General features: G+C 42.7%; 1 protein-coding gene across 1 annotated transcript in view; it reads left to right on the top strand.

Moving 5' to 3' along the window:
- The window catches only part of PRICKLE2 (prickle planar cell polarity protein 2), a 312,913-nt gene that overhangs the window by 147,238 nt on the left and 152,924 nt on the right, over positions 1-12,751 (top strand). The gene's annotated exons all lie outside the window — the stretch shown is intronic.

Raw genomic sequence — 12,751 nt, 5'->3', positions numbered from 1 at the left:
CTCTGTTCCGAGTTTAATGTGATGGTAGCTGGGACACTAGCAGCTGGGCTTGTTCACATGGTTGTGGCCACAGAGTTCTCAACAGCAGCAAAAGGGCAAAGGCCAAATGCACAATTTCTTTTCAGGCTTTTCCTTCTGTCACATTTGTTAATATCGCCTTGGTCAAAGTAAGTCACATAGCCAAGCCCGTACCCATAATGGGAGAGAACTACTCAGGCACATGCGTACAGGTAGGGAAATTATTCAGACCGTTTTTTTTACAGACAATCTGCTTCAAGCACTCTATAAGTATTAGCTGCTGCTTATTACTATTATTACTATTATTATTATTACTAATATTAACTCTCTAAATATAAAGCTACTAAAAGTAAAGACATACTCCAGTAAAGCCCTTGAGTATGTCTTCAGTTAGTCATTAGCACTTGCCATTTCCAGATATTGTGGGAGCCTCAAAAATTAATACTTGCAACAAGAGAGTTTTTAAGAGGAGCTTATTCTGCAGGGCTGAAATTATTATTTTTGTTACAAACTGTAGCCGTCCCTACTGGTCTCCCTGGGAGCATTTTGCAGGTTATAAAATACAGCTATTACTATGGTAATCATATTGCAAGTATAAAATGGCTTTGACCTACTTGTTAAAATGCAGTGTGTATTAAAATAAAGACTGTGAGCTTAAAGCTAAATGAACTCAGAATAAAAACAGAAGGGCAAGTCCAAAGTGCTCGAAAGATCTTCAAACGAAAGAAGGGCATTTGATGAAGAGGATGCATTTTTCATCATTCTCTTCATTTTCCCCTCATTGTGATGACCTCCGGGAAATGACAGTCATCTCTGAGAGCATTTCTGTCCTCTGACTTGCAGGCAAAAATGTTTTAAATAATAAGAGCTACCATTTGCACAGCTGCTTACTTCACACCAGCCGTGTGCTGGGTCTTGGGATGATACACTCTTTCACTTTCTCATCATGACACCTCTCCAAAGTAGGAGCCATTATTCTCTTTTGATAAATGAGGAAGCTGAGGCTCAGAGAAGAAAAGACTTACCCCAAAGCATGGGAATTCCTGCCCTCAGAGGCTTGGATCTAAAACCTAAAAGAAATTGGTTATAATTGTAACGATCAATTTGTACATTGACGTATGCATTTATTCAGGAAATATTGATTGTGCACCAGACAGCATGCTGATTGCTGTGTTAGTCAACTGACGGGCCATTTGCGAGGGTCTTCTGAGGTCGAGGGAGGTTTCCCGAGTGTCCAGAATGCGACCTGGAGGATGTGTAGGTGTTGCTCAGGAGAAAGGGCTGAACTGTGTTTCAGGTCACAGGAGGAGGAAGAGCAAGAAACCAGAGGACGTGCAAACAGGTCATTTTAGCTACAGTTGGGAGACAGTTTTGATAAATTTGCATTGTAAAGTTCACATCCTAGAGGTCTCTGTGAGTCCAGTTCCTTTACCTGAGGGCACTGGGGAGCTACAGAAATGTTCTGAGCAGGGAATGTCATGATCAGATGGTTTGCTTAAAAAGATCATTCCAGCCATGGCTTATAAAATGGGGTTGGGCTCAGCTAGGAGAGGCAGGAGTTCTGGCCATGAGTCAGACTGGCACACCAGCCCGAGAAGGAGACATCAGTGCCGGGATCAGGGCACAGCAGCAGAGATAGAGAAGAAAGTAGCGTGGAGGGGCATTTGGAAGCTGTTTGGATGGAGGGTTCTACTGAGGAAGAAGACTTGGAAGAAGGTAATGTATCTTTGGTGGACTCGGTGATTTTGTGCCTGTGGGACTTCCTGGTGGAGGTGCCCAGCAGGTGGGGAGGACTCACGAGTCTGATCCCTGTGAGAGCTCCCGCAGCTGGAAAGGAGATCTGAGGTCCTGGGCACCCTCTAAGCTTGCATCTCCCCATCTTTCTCCTCCTTTAACTTACTTTGCCCCTTTAGTACTTCTCATCTTACTTACTTATTGTCTTTCTCTACCACAATATAATATAAGCTCCATGAGGGTGGGGAATGTACCTGTTTTGTTCACTGCCGCATCCCCCGCACCTAGCACAGTGCCGGGCAGTAAATGAGTCAGCCAGCCGACAGAGGGTGACAGATGCTGCTAGAGAGCATGAGAGTTCATCAGCTTTCCTTCAGAGAATGTAGGAAAGAGCCCAGGACAGAACCTTGAAAAGGACTCCAATAAAAGGCAGGACCAAGACAGAGGAGATTTGAAGTCTCTTCAAACAAAACAGAAGGTTCTTCCTCTCTTTGCTCTGAAGTTTGAATGGCCAAACATTGAGAACCTCCAAGTATCCAAAAAGAATGGCTCTTGGGGACAGGAGGGTTTCTGGAAACACAGCAGGATAGAGCTGAGTAGGTGATGTGCTTCAGTTTCTTTGTTCTTTTCTTGTGTTCTTTTTCCCTGCCCATGTTAAAAAAAAAAAAAAAAAAAATCAGCCAAGTGCAAGCATGGCTCTAGGTGAGGAGTGGGAAGTCTCAATACATTCAATTCAACAGGAGGCTGATTGACTTTATGTTGCAGGCCAGTTGGGATCATTTGGTAGGTGCTTCCTTCCCAAGAGAGTTGTGTTGAGAAAGATTCTGAGGTCCGTTCCAGGCCCAGCTGGAAAGAGTGCTGTGGTCATTTAGTGGCATTTGCTGTGGAGACTGTCCTTAGGTGGCAATATAGCTGACATTCACCACCCTCATCCAGAGAATCTGTTACTATGAGCAATAATCTTCCAGAAATACGTCCATTCTATCTCTCACAGTATGCATTTCCCAGATACGAATCCTGCCTTCCTCAGTCCCTGGTGCTCTGCTTGGTGGCTTGTGGTCCTCTGGTCTCATTAACAAAACTCACTAAGGGAGTTGCATGAGGCCAGAGTGAAGCTTGACTTTTTATAGCCTGATAATTTTTATGCCACCCTGGAAAGCTGTGACTCCACAGCTTATCAGTTCAGGTGCTGAGTTTTGTCCGTAATTATTTGTTTTTTTTGCATAGATAGTTTTCAGACCTAATCTGTCCCAATTTAACTTATTTCATTTAATAGTTTCTATTAATTATTCTTTCCTACTTGTGCTAATCATCATCCCAGATAAAAGTGAATCCTTGAAAGTCTCTTGTTGCCCCTCTAGAGGAGGGTATAATACTCGATGGGCAATGCTAATGGCAGGCTTCCTTTTGGAAACCTCCCCAGTTGGGTCTCCTAACTAGGAGAGTAAACTCCAAAGCCAATAACCCAGAAACCTCAAGCCTTAACATCTAGAGGGAGGAGCAACAAGAGTCTGAAATGCAAGGAGCGTTGAGACTTTTTGGCTGGCAGCTCATAGTAACTGATCAGTCACTTGACCCTGAGAAGTTAAGTGACCCGTGAGAGGTCACCATAACTTGAGAGTCACCGTCACCCAAGAGAATGAGCTCATGTAAGTATTGAAATATAAATGGTTCTTTGGAATGCTAGCGTGTTGCTCCAAGTCAGTTCAATCATAATGTGAATTTTGGCGATAGCATGCAATGCCTCTTCTTCCCTCCTGTCGGGGTGGAGGGTGAGGACCCATGGTCATCAGTCAGTAATGATTTACTGAGCGTCTACAGTGGGCTCACCTCTGTTGTAGACATTATGGAAAAATTCAGAAGAGCGTTGAAGAGATGACCAGTATCTTCCAAATGCTGATTTTTGCAGCGGGGGTGGGGGGGCAGTGGAGGAGAGGAGCAAACAAACAAAAAAGCAAGCAACCATTCAGGACATATTGAAGGGTAGACAGGATGGTAATTTATCAGCCTGAGATGCCCCCGAAAGTGTCTGGGGCAGCAGGATCAACATGAAAAAACTTGAAATGGCCCTGCTTGCCATTTGTACAGTGGGGAGAGGCTTCATGGAGGAGGAAGGATTTTCACTGGACCTTGGAGGATTGGGGGATCTAAGATGTATTCATTTTCTGCTGCTGCATAACAGATTAGCACTAATTTAGTAGCTTCAAACATCTATTTCTCGTCTCACAGTTCTATGGGTTAGAAGTTCAGGCGTAGTATGCCTGGCTTCTCTGCTCAGGTTCTCAAAAAGCTAAAATCAAGGTTTTGCCATCTGTGTCCTCATCTGCTCCTCTTCCGAGCTCATGTAAATCATTGGCAGAATTCAGTTCCTTGTGCTGGGTAAAGAACAGAGCTCCCTGTTTCCCTGCTAGCTGTCAACTGGGGGCCACTCTCAGCAATTCAAGGGGAACTGCTAGGTCCTTGCCACATGGTCCTCCATCCGCAGAACCAGTGACTGACAGCCTCCCTCTCATCAGGGGTCCCTCTCTCTTTGAATCTGTGTCTCCAGAAAGATCCTAGTCTTTTTAAAGGGCTCCTAAGATTAGGTCAGCCTCGCTGAGGGTAATCTCCTTATCTTAAGGTCAACTGATTTGGGACCCCAATAACAGCAGTAAAATCCCTTCCCAGAAGCTCCTATGATCGTGTTTGGTTGGAAAACCAGGGGAGTGTATGTGTGTATCCCCAGGCCAGGAATCCTGGGGGCCATCTCCAAATTCTGCCTACCATATGATTAGGTAGAAGGCATGAAATGTCCAAGCTGGTAACCAAATTATCAAAATAATGGCTTCTGTGTGGATCGCATGCACAGTCTGGAATTGGGAGGAGGCCCCTTTAAAGGAAATGAGCTTCAGAGTGGCCAGATGGTGACTTAGAACTGGAGAAGTCTGACCGACTGTCTGATTTCACCATCTAGAACCAAACTACCTCGCTGTGTTGTTTTAGTCTACTGGCAAGCTCTTCTTTCTCTCTCTCTCACGTACATACATGCTTTCCCATCCGTCCACGTTCTCAGCGGGATGAGCTGCTCAGAAACACATGGCAATATCTGGAGATACTTTGGGTCATCACATCTAGAGAGGATACTCCTGGCATGTGGCAGGTGGAAGCTGGAGATGCTGCTAACCATCCTGCATGCACAGAACAACCCCCATAACAAAGAATTATCTGGCCCCCAGTGTCACCAGTGCCAAGGTTGATTTGCCCTATGAAAAGAGTCTCTCCCCTGCCCCCCCCCAGGGTCTCTCTCTAGCCTCCTGAATTTTCATCATACTGTTGTATCTGCTTGGCTATACTTCTCCGCTTTACCATCTCAGGAATTCCTACTCATTCTTCAAGACTTGCTGCCAACATCACCTTCTTGTGCTGGTTGGTCCAAGTTACTTCCTCTGTAGCACTTCTTCATACCTGGGATACATTACTCACTCAGGGCTTTGTTCGATGTATGTATGTGTGATAGATCTGTCTCTTTCCCATTGGACTGTGGGTTCCTTTTGAGTGTCACCTGTGTCTTTTTTGTATCTGTGTCCCCAAAGCTTATTACCATAATGCCTGTATATAGTAGATACTCAGTAAGTATAAGTTAGACAGGCGGATGGGTAAGTGTATGAGTGCATGAAAAGTTCATAGTAGTAAACTACAGTGCTCAGTTTCCTCTCTGCCTCTCTTCTGAATGTCTTTGGTGACCAGCATCTACATATTGGCCAGGGATCGGTACATGCAAGCAGGTACGTCTCAAGGATCTGGAAGCAGAACTGCCTGGGTTTGAATCCCATCCCTGCCATGTACAAGCTGTGTTACTAGAGGCAGTTGACTAAACTCTGCTGTGCCTCAGTTTCTTCCTCTGAAAAATGGAGGTCATCATAATCCCTGCTTCAAAGGGCTGTTGCAAGGATTTAATGAGAGAGTTTATAAAAGGACAGAGTCCGAGGAAATGGGGAGGGGTGGTCATTTGCATAATGCTTCTTTGTTTTCCAAATGCCAGAGTAATGGACTTCTCCCCAAAAATCTGGATACAGGTCAGTATGGTTGCAAGTGGCATATACCTCCAAAAGAATATTCCTAAAAACACAGGGGCAAATTTTCCCCACAACCACTCTATTTTGAGTGGTTGGGGTCTCAATGAGTTGGAAACCATGTCCCACGAGGAACAGTTAATAGAAGTAAGTTGACAGAAGACAAGGTTTGGGTTTCTGAAGGATGTTGAGTGGGAAAGAGGGCTGCACTGGCTCTCTGTGATCCATATTGGTAGAGTGTTGGCTGCCAGTTTACTGGAAGGAAGAACTTAATCTAGGAGCCAGCTGTCCAGTGATGAACTGAGCTGCCTCAGGAGCTTTCCTTCCTGGAGGGCTGGAGTGTGGGACACAGTAAAAAGGTTCATTTCCTTTATTTTATGAATATTCGTCAAGTGCTTACTATGTTTGCCCTGAGGATGCTGTGAAAGACAAGACAGAGACAATCCCCAGTGGAGCTTCCAATCTATAGCACCATTTCCCAAAATGTGAGGTGGTTTGGGGTGGTACAGAGTCAGGTCATTAACCAACACTGAGTCACACATCCTTAAAAATTCTCTTTCCAATCTTCTAAACCTTGTAGGTACATCAAGAAGGGGATCTCATTTGGGGGGTGGGTAGAGTTGCGACTTTTCTAAAACTTGATCATCTCCCTTTTTAGTGAAGAAGGAGCAATGTGAGGGTTACAGCCTTAGGCCACAGTTCCTGAGTAACTGTTTTTTTGAGTGACTTGTTAAACATCTTTATAAAAATGAGACAACAGAAAAATATTTAATACAGAATAATTAAAACCAAAGTGATACTAGGGATGATTTTGACTTTTGGTCTTTTATCTGTTTTTTTTTTTTTTTTCCACTTTTCCCATTTGCATACAGTAAAATTCACTCTTGGGTTTACAGTTTCATGATTTTTACAAATGCGTAGTCATGTAACCACTCCCCCAGTCAAGATACAGATCAGTTCTATCACCTTCCAAAATTTTCTCATGCTACTCAATCCTGCCTACCACCTCCAACCTTTGGCAACTACTGATCAGCTTTGTGTTCCTATAATTTTGCCCTTTTGGGATGTCATGTCATGGAATCCTCTAATATGTAGCCTTTTCAGTCTGGCTTTTTCTTAGCATAATGCATTTGAGATTCATCCATCTTGTTGCGTACGTTCAGTCCTTTTAATTGCTGAGTAGTAGTCCATTATATGGATATACCACAATTTCATTCTAAATAATAATACAGGTCATATTCAGTTTAACAAATTATGAACATGGTACTTATTAAAAGCAGATTTGGCAGAAATCCTATCGGTGGTATGCAAATGAGTGAGGCTTGCGGGGGTTGGGGGGGACTAGCCTGGCTAATTTATGCATTAAGGAGTCGTTTGTGGTAGGTTACCTTTTAATTTCTTATCCAAACCTTTAACAGCGTGTTCAATTGAAATATAAATAGGTTTGCTGTCTTCTTGAGTCAGAAGATACCTTTTTAGGCCCTTAAGGTAAACCTAGTAGTCTCCAGAACATCCATTCATGTTCTCCCATTCATTCATTCATTCATTCATCCATTCATTCATTCATTCCCTCCCTCCCTGCCTCCTTCCTTCCCTCCGTCAATCCCTCCTCATCCTCCTCATCCTCATATTCTCTTTCTCTCTCTCCCCTCATACCCTCCCCCTAATATTTCATTGGAGTTTATGTAACTGAATTAATTAGAACTATTTCTCAAAGAGTTGGTTTTCTGTAAAATTCACTTTGCAGTTGGCATGACAGGAAAGAGCTGGCATATTAATCAAATGCTACAATTTGTTCTTTGTATCTGAATCAGGCTGGGGTTGAGCTTTCTGCTTATCTGTTGTCCGTTTTTACTATTTTGTCCTTTGCAGCAAATTAGCCTGGATTCTTTGTGATTGGGCAGGGTGATGGCTGTGAGTGTTGGTTGATAGATTGGGCGTGGAAATGCTTAACAGGGACAGACCCTATCTCCTTAGTTAGTGTTACAGAGTCCCCAGGATATAAGGTGTCTCTATGAAGATAAATAAAGGCTTTTCTTTTCTTTGGCTGATGATATCAATACCATTTAATAGAATAAAATGATAAAAATCTTCATCCTGTCTTAGATAACATGTTAATTGCTGTTCTATGTATTTATTCATGTTGTGTTTCTGAAATATGCTTTAGAGACATTTCCGTCCCCCAATACGTTTTAAATCATCAAGCATATTCAAATGATATATGTTTAATTTGATCTTGTGTATGTCTGGGGCGTGGAGAGATGCCCTTTTCAGCTAACCAGATCAAAGTTGGTAGCTTCCTCCATTTAGTCAGTTTGCTACAGAATATAAAGCCTCTTAAAGGATTCGAGTGCACATGTTAAAAGCTCATCAGAAATATTCTAAGCCATAGATGTTTTTTTCTCTCTCAGCAACATTTCAGATATGGAGGTTCTCCTCGGTTGCCCTTGCTAGAGTTGCTGAATTTATAATGCCATAGGAAGAAAGAAAGATCTGTTCTGTTTTCTCATCTGTGGAACGAGGGGGTTGAACTGGATGAGAGATGTCAAATTTACAGCCTAGTGCTGTCACTCCTTTCCCGTCCACATGACAGACATCACTAATCAATCACAGCATGCTTGCCTGTCACATGTAGTCTCAGACTTCTTGTCCAGTCAGCACTCCAGGAAGCCACGGCTAATCAATCAGTGTTAGTCCAAGAGATGAAATCTATTTGCCATTCTGCAATAAGATGGTGTTTAATCGGTAGAGGTTACATCACCATTTCATGGTAGAAGGAAGAATGTTGGAGGCCATGGGGAGTTTCAAGTGCAGAGGATTTCAGATCACTCTATTTTATGCTCCTTGAAGGCAGGCATTGTGTTTTAGTCATGTTTTTTCCATGGTTATCCAGCTGATAAGGCAAACCCTTTCTCACAGTAGACATTCCATAAATGTTTGTTACATGGTTCACGCAGGGATGAATAGAAAGCATGTCCTTGGCCAGTTCTTTCCTCCCTCCCTAAGATTGTACAGTTCAGTGCTTCTTCCAAAGGGCAGGCACAACCATTACCACGACGGAATTTTGTCTGCTTTCATTCTGGCCATTCCTGCAGACCGGCTAGATCATTGTGTGCTTTTATCCACCAAGCATTGGCAGAGCCAGGCGACTTAGCATCATTAGCTGGACTTGATGAGTTTCCCCTCCATCCATTGTCCCAGTCATTCATAAACCTATTGAGTAATACAGAGGGGGGTCCATTTAATCCTTCCCCTGCTGGACTCTGAATTCTTGCAACTTGACTTGTGGCTGGGAATCTGAAGGTTGAATGCTCTAGATAGGAATTCTGCCCATTCAGTATTTAACACCCCGGGGATTCGTGTATTTGACACAAGATATGCGGCCTTGAGTTACTTTTTGGGAAGTAGATTTTAGGTTCCTTATGGAAAGGACCAGATCTGATAACTTTCTATATTTTGATAGCCTGGTAATATGCCTTTTGCAGGGTAGATACTCAGTGAATACTTCATATTCCTCAAGGTAGTTTGATGAAACTTCTGCAAACCTCTGTCTTCTTTAACTTTTAGAAAAAAATCATCTTTTAAAAAACAGAGGCTTTTTTTTTCCCCCCTCCAAGCACTGGATTTCATCTAATGAGAATACTAGTAGCCCATTTAATGGAAAATCACTTATAGACAGGGCCTTCTGCTAAATGCTTTATATATATTACCGCTAAACCTCAAAACAACCCCAAGACTAGTGATATGAATTCCATTTCATACATGAGATAAGTGAGCCTTGGAAAAGTTATGTCACTTGGCCAAAGTCACAAGCTAATAATAAGTGGCAGTCCTGGGATTTAAAGCCAGGCCTAACTCTAAAGTCTTTTCCTCCTGACGATACCAGCTCTGTCAGTGCAGATGTTACTTCCTCCAGGAAGCCTTCCTTGAGGAAATACCTCCCCCCTGCAAGGCTGGTTGGGATGTTCCTCCTCTGTGTTTCCATAGCAGTTTATACTCCCTTGTTATGATATTCTCTGCTCTGTGATGGGCAGTTTCTCTGCTGCCACCCCGCCCCCCACTTTTGTCTGATGGCTGAATGAGCCCATCTTTCCTAGGAGACCTCTGCCACTTTGCCTTCTTACCTGGGCACCATGTATAACATACAGCTAGGCCTTCAACAGTCTACTGTAGTTTAGACTTCATTGTATTTGAGGAGGAAGGATTTAGGGAAATGTAATCCAGCTCTAAATGTGGAATGGTGGAGTTGCCTCTCTGCTATTCTGTTAAGTGCCTTCTGCTTCCCTCTGTCGTTGCATTATTAAACCGTTCCATTTTTTTTTAACACTTCACTGTTTTATTAACTGTACTTTTATGAATAATTAATACATGCAGATGTTCTTATGTTTATTTATCCTGCTTCAGATACCTTGTGTTTCTTGAATCTGAGAATTCATGAGTTTTATAAATTCTAGAAATTTCTCAGCTATTATGCCTCTCCCCAATTTCTCTCTTCTGTCCCTATGAGACTCCTATTAGACATAGGTTGGGCCTTCTCATTCTCTTCTCCGTATCTCTTACCCTCTCTTGCATCTTTTTCAACTCTTTATTCCTTTGTGCCTCATTTGTTCCGTCCTGAGGTCTCTATTTCTCTCTTCAGGAGTATCTGACCTCCTGCTTAATCGATCAGTCGAGTTTTTAATGTCAGTGAATCAGTGAGGAGAGATAGAAATCACTTCTTATTCCCTTTTAGGCTTTCAATTCTAGCTTTCATGTTTTTAATCATTGTAGACTTTATTGTGTGTTCTTTTTCAGAATGGTATTTCATGACCCTAAACTCTTGAGCTCTCATCCTCATATTTGTTGACATGGTTCTTATCAGTTTCCTGGGTGTCCTGTAATTTACTCGTGGGAGCTCATGTTTTTGAGGGCCACATATTGGCTCTCTGAGGCAATTTTTCATCTGCCTCTGTGAGGCATTCCGGGCATACCATGAAGAGGACCAATTTTATATTTATTTTTCAGTTAGGGTTTCCTGGTTCTGACCTTGGTTATTCATACTCTACTCTCAAGAAAGGCACAGGCCTAGGGTTCCTAATTCTTAGCTTAAACTTTTCCCTCCTATCCCTAAAGATAGACAAGTTTCATTGGGCTGGTCGACAGTTTTTCTAATCTGCTATTTGTTCTTCACGGGTGCAACCCTCAGTGAGTATTCCTGGTTTTCTGCAGGGGTCACATAACAACTTCCTGCATCTCCTTATCCCAAGGCCTTGTCTCCTGTCCTGCATGGGCATTAAAACCCTAGTCCCTAGGGAACCAAGACAGACTTTCCCCCTGCTGCCACCACCTTTCCCTCTACCTCATGAGTTTACATGCTTACCATTTTTTTCTTTGGATACCTCTTTATTTCTACTACTTGGGTGTTTTCCTCTCCTTATTGTGGGTTAAGCACTTAAAGAATTTGTTAAATATTTTATCCAGCGTATCTAGGTGTTTGAAGGGTGGGAATTTTCATCATTTGCCAGATTGCCCAGAACTAAGACCTTACTACAAGTTCATGGTAAAATAATCAAATAATACACAAGGGCATGTTATGAAGTATTAGTCTCCTTCCTGTCTTCAACCTGTGAACTTCTCAGATCACCTTGCTAGATGTAATAACCTTTATCATTCTCTGAGGTATCATCCTAGAGGCATTTTATGTATAAACAGCATGCATATGTAGACATAATGCATGAAGATTGATTTATGCTGGTGAGAATATATTTTACCTTCTACACTGCACTCAGCAATATGTTTTGGAGTTCATCATATATTAGTGCACTCAGCTCCACCTCTTTTCTTGTCATGACTGCATGGTATCCCATTAAATGGAGGTACTATAATTTATTTAACAATGTCCCCTGTTGGATAATTTTTTCAGTTATTTTGAGATTACAAACTATCTTCCAGTAGACATTCCTGTACATATGTCTTTGCTTGTGTATCATTTCACGTAGTTTTCCTTGTTGACCTGTTTCTCTGTTTTTCTCTCTTCTCCCCTACCCTATGATGGTTAATTTTATGTGTCTACTTGACTGGGCTAAGGTATGCCCAGATGACTGGTACAACATTATTTTGGGGTGTGTCTGCGAGTTTGTTTCCAGAAGAGATTAACATTTGAATTAGTAGACTTCACAGAGATTGCCCTCACCAATGCAGGTGAGCATCACCCATTACTTTGAGTGCTAAGTAGAACAAAAACGTGGAGGAATGGTCAGTGTTCTCTCTCTCTATTTGAGTGGAGACATCCATATTCCCCTGCCCTCAGACAGCACTGTTCCTGGTTCTCAGGCTTTCAGACACAGACCAAGGCTTACACCCTTGGCTCCTGATTCTCAGACCTTCCCTCCTGGACTGAATTATGCTTCCCGTTCTCCAGGTTGCAAACTGTGTATCATGGGACTTCTCAGGCTCCATGACTATGAGAGCCAATTCCTTTAATAAATCTCAAATTCATGTATATCCCATTGGTTCTGTTTCTCTGGAAAACCCTGGCTAATTCCCGCACCCCCCCCCCTCCAGTCCCACTATAAATTCCTTGCCGTCAAGGGTGTTATCATTCATTGGTGACTCTGGCACCCTGCGTGGGGCCTGGTGCTGATCCGCACTGAACTCAGATCTGTTTCATGAATGACTGGGTACTTACCAAAAAGATAAACCAGCAGTCAGACCAGTCCCAACCTCAAGCAGATGTATTTTGATTTCAGTAGTAACAACAGCTATTGAAGCTATTGACTGAGAACCTCCTCTACTCCAGACAAGAGCTAATGCAATCTTGACAACAGCTCTGTGAGACAGGAGACAGCATCTTGCTCTATGGACCAGGACACTGAGATACAGGTTATTTACATAACTAGCAAGAAGCAGAGGCTGCATTTGGGTACAATTGTGTCTGAAATCAGTGCCTGGACTCTTGAATACTACCT

Source organism: Phoca vitulina, unplaced genomic scaffold (assembly GCF_004348235.1).
Source record: "Phoca vitulina isolate PV1807 unplaced genomic scaffold, GSC_HSeal_1.0 scaffold13, whole genome shotgun sequence".
Lineage (NCBI taxonomy): Eukaryota > Metazoa > Chordata > Mammalia > Carnivora > Phocidae > Phoca > Phoca vitulina.
This window is presented reverse-complemented; position numbering and strand designations above follow the sequence as displayed.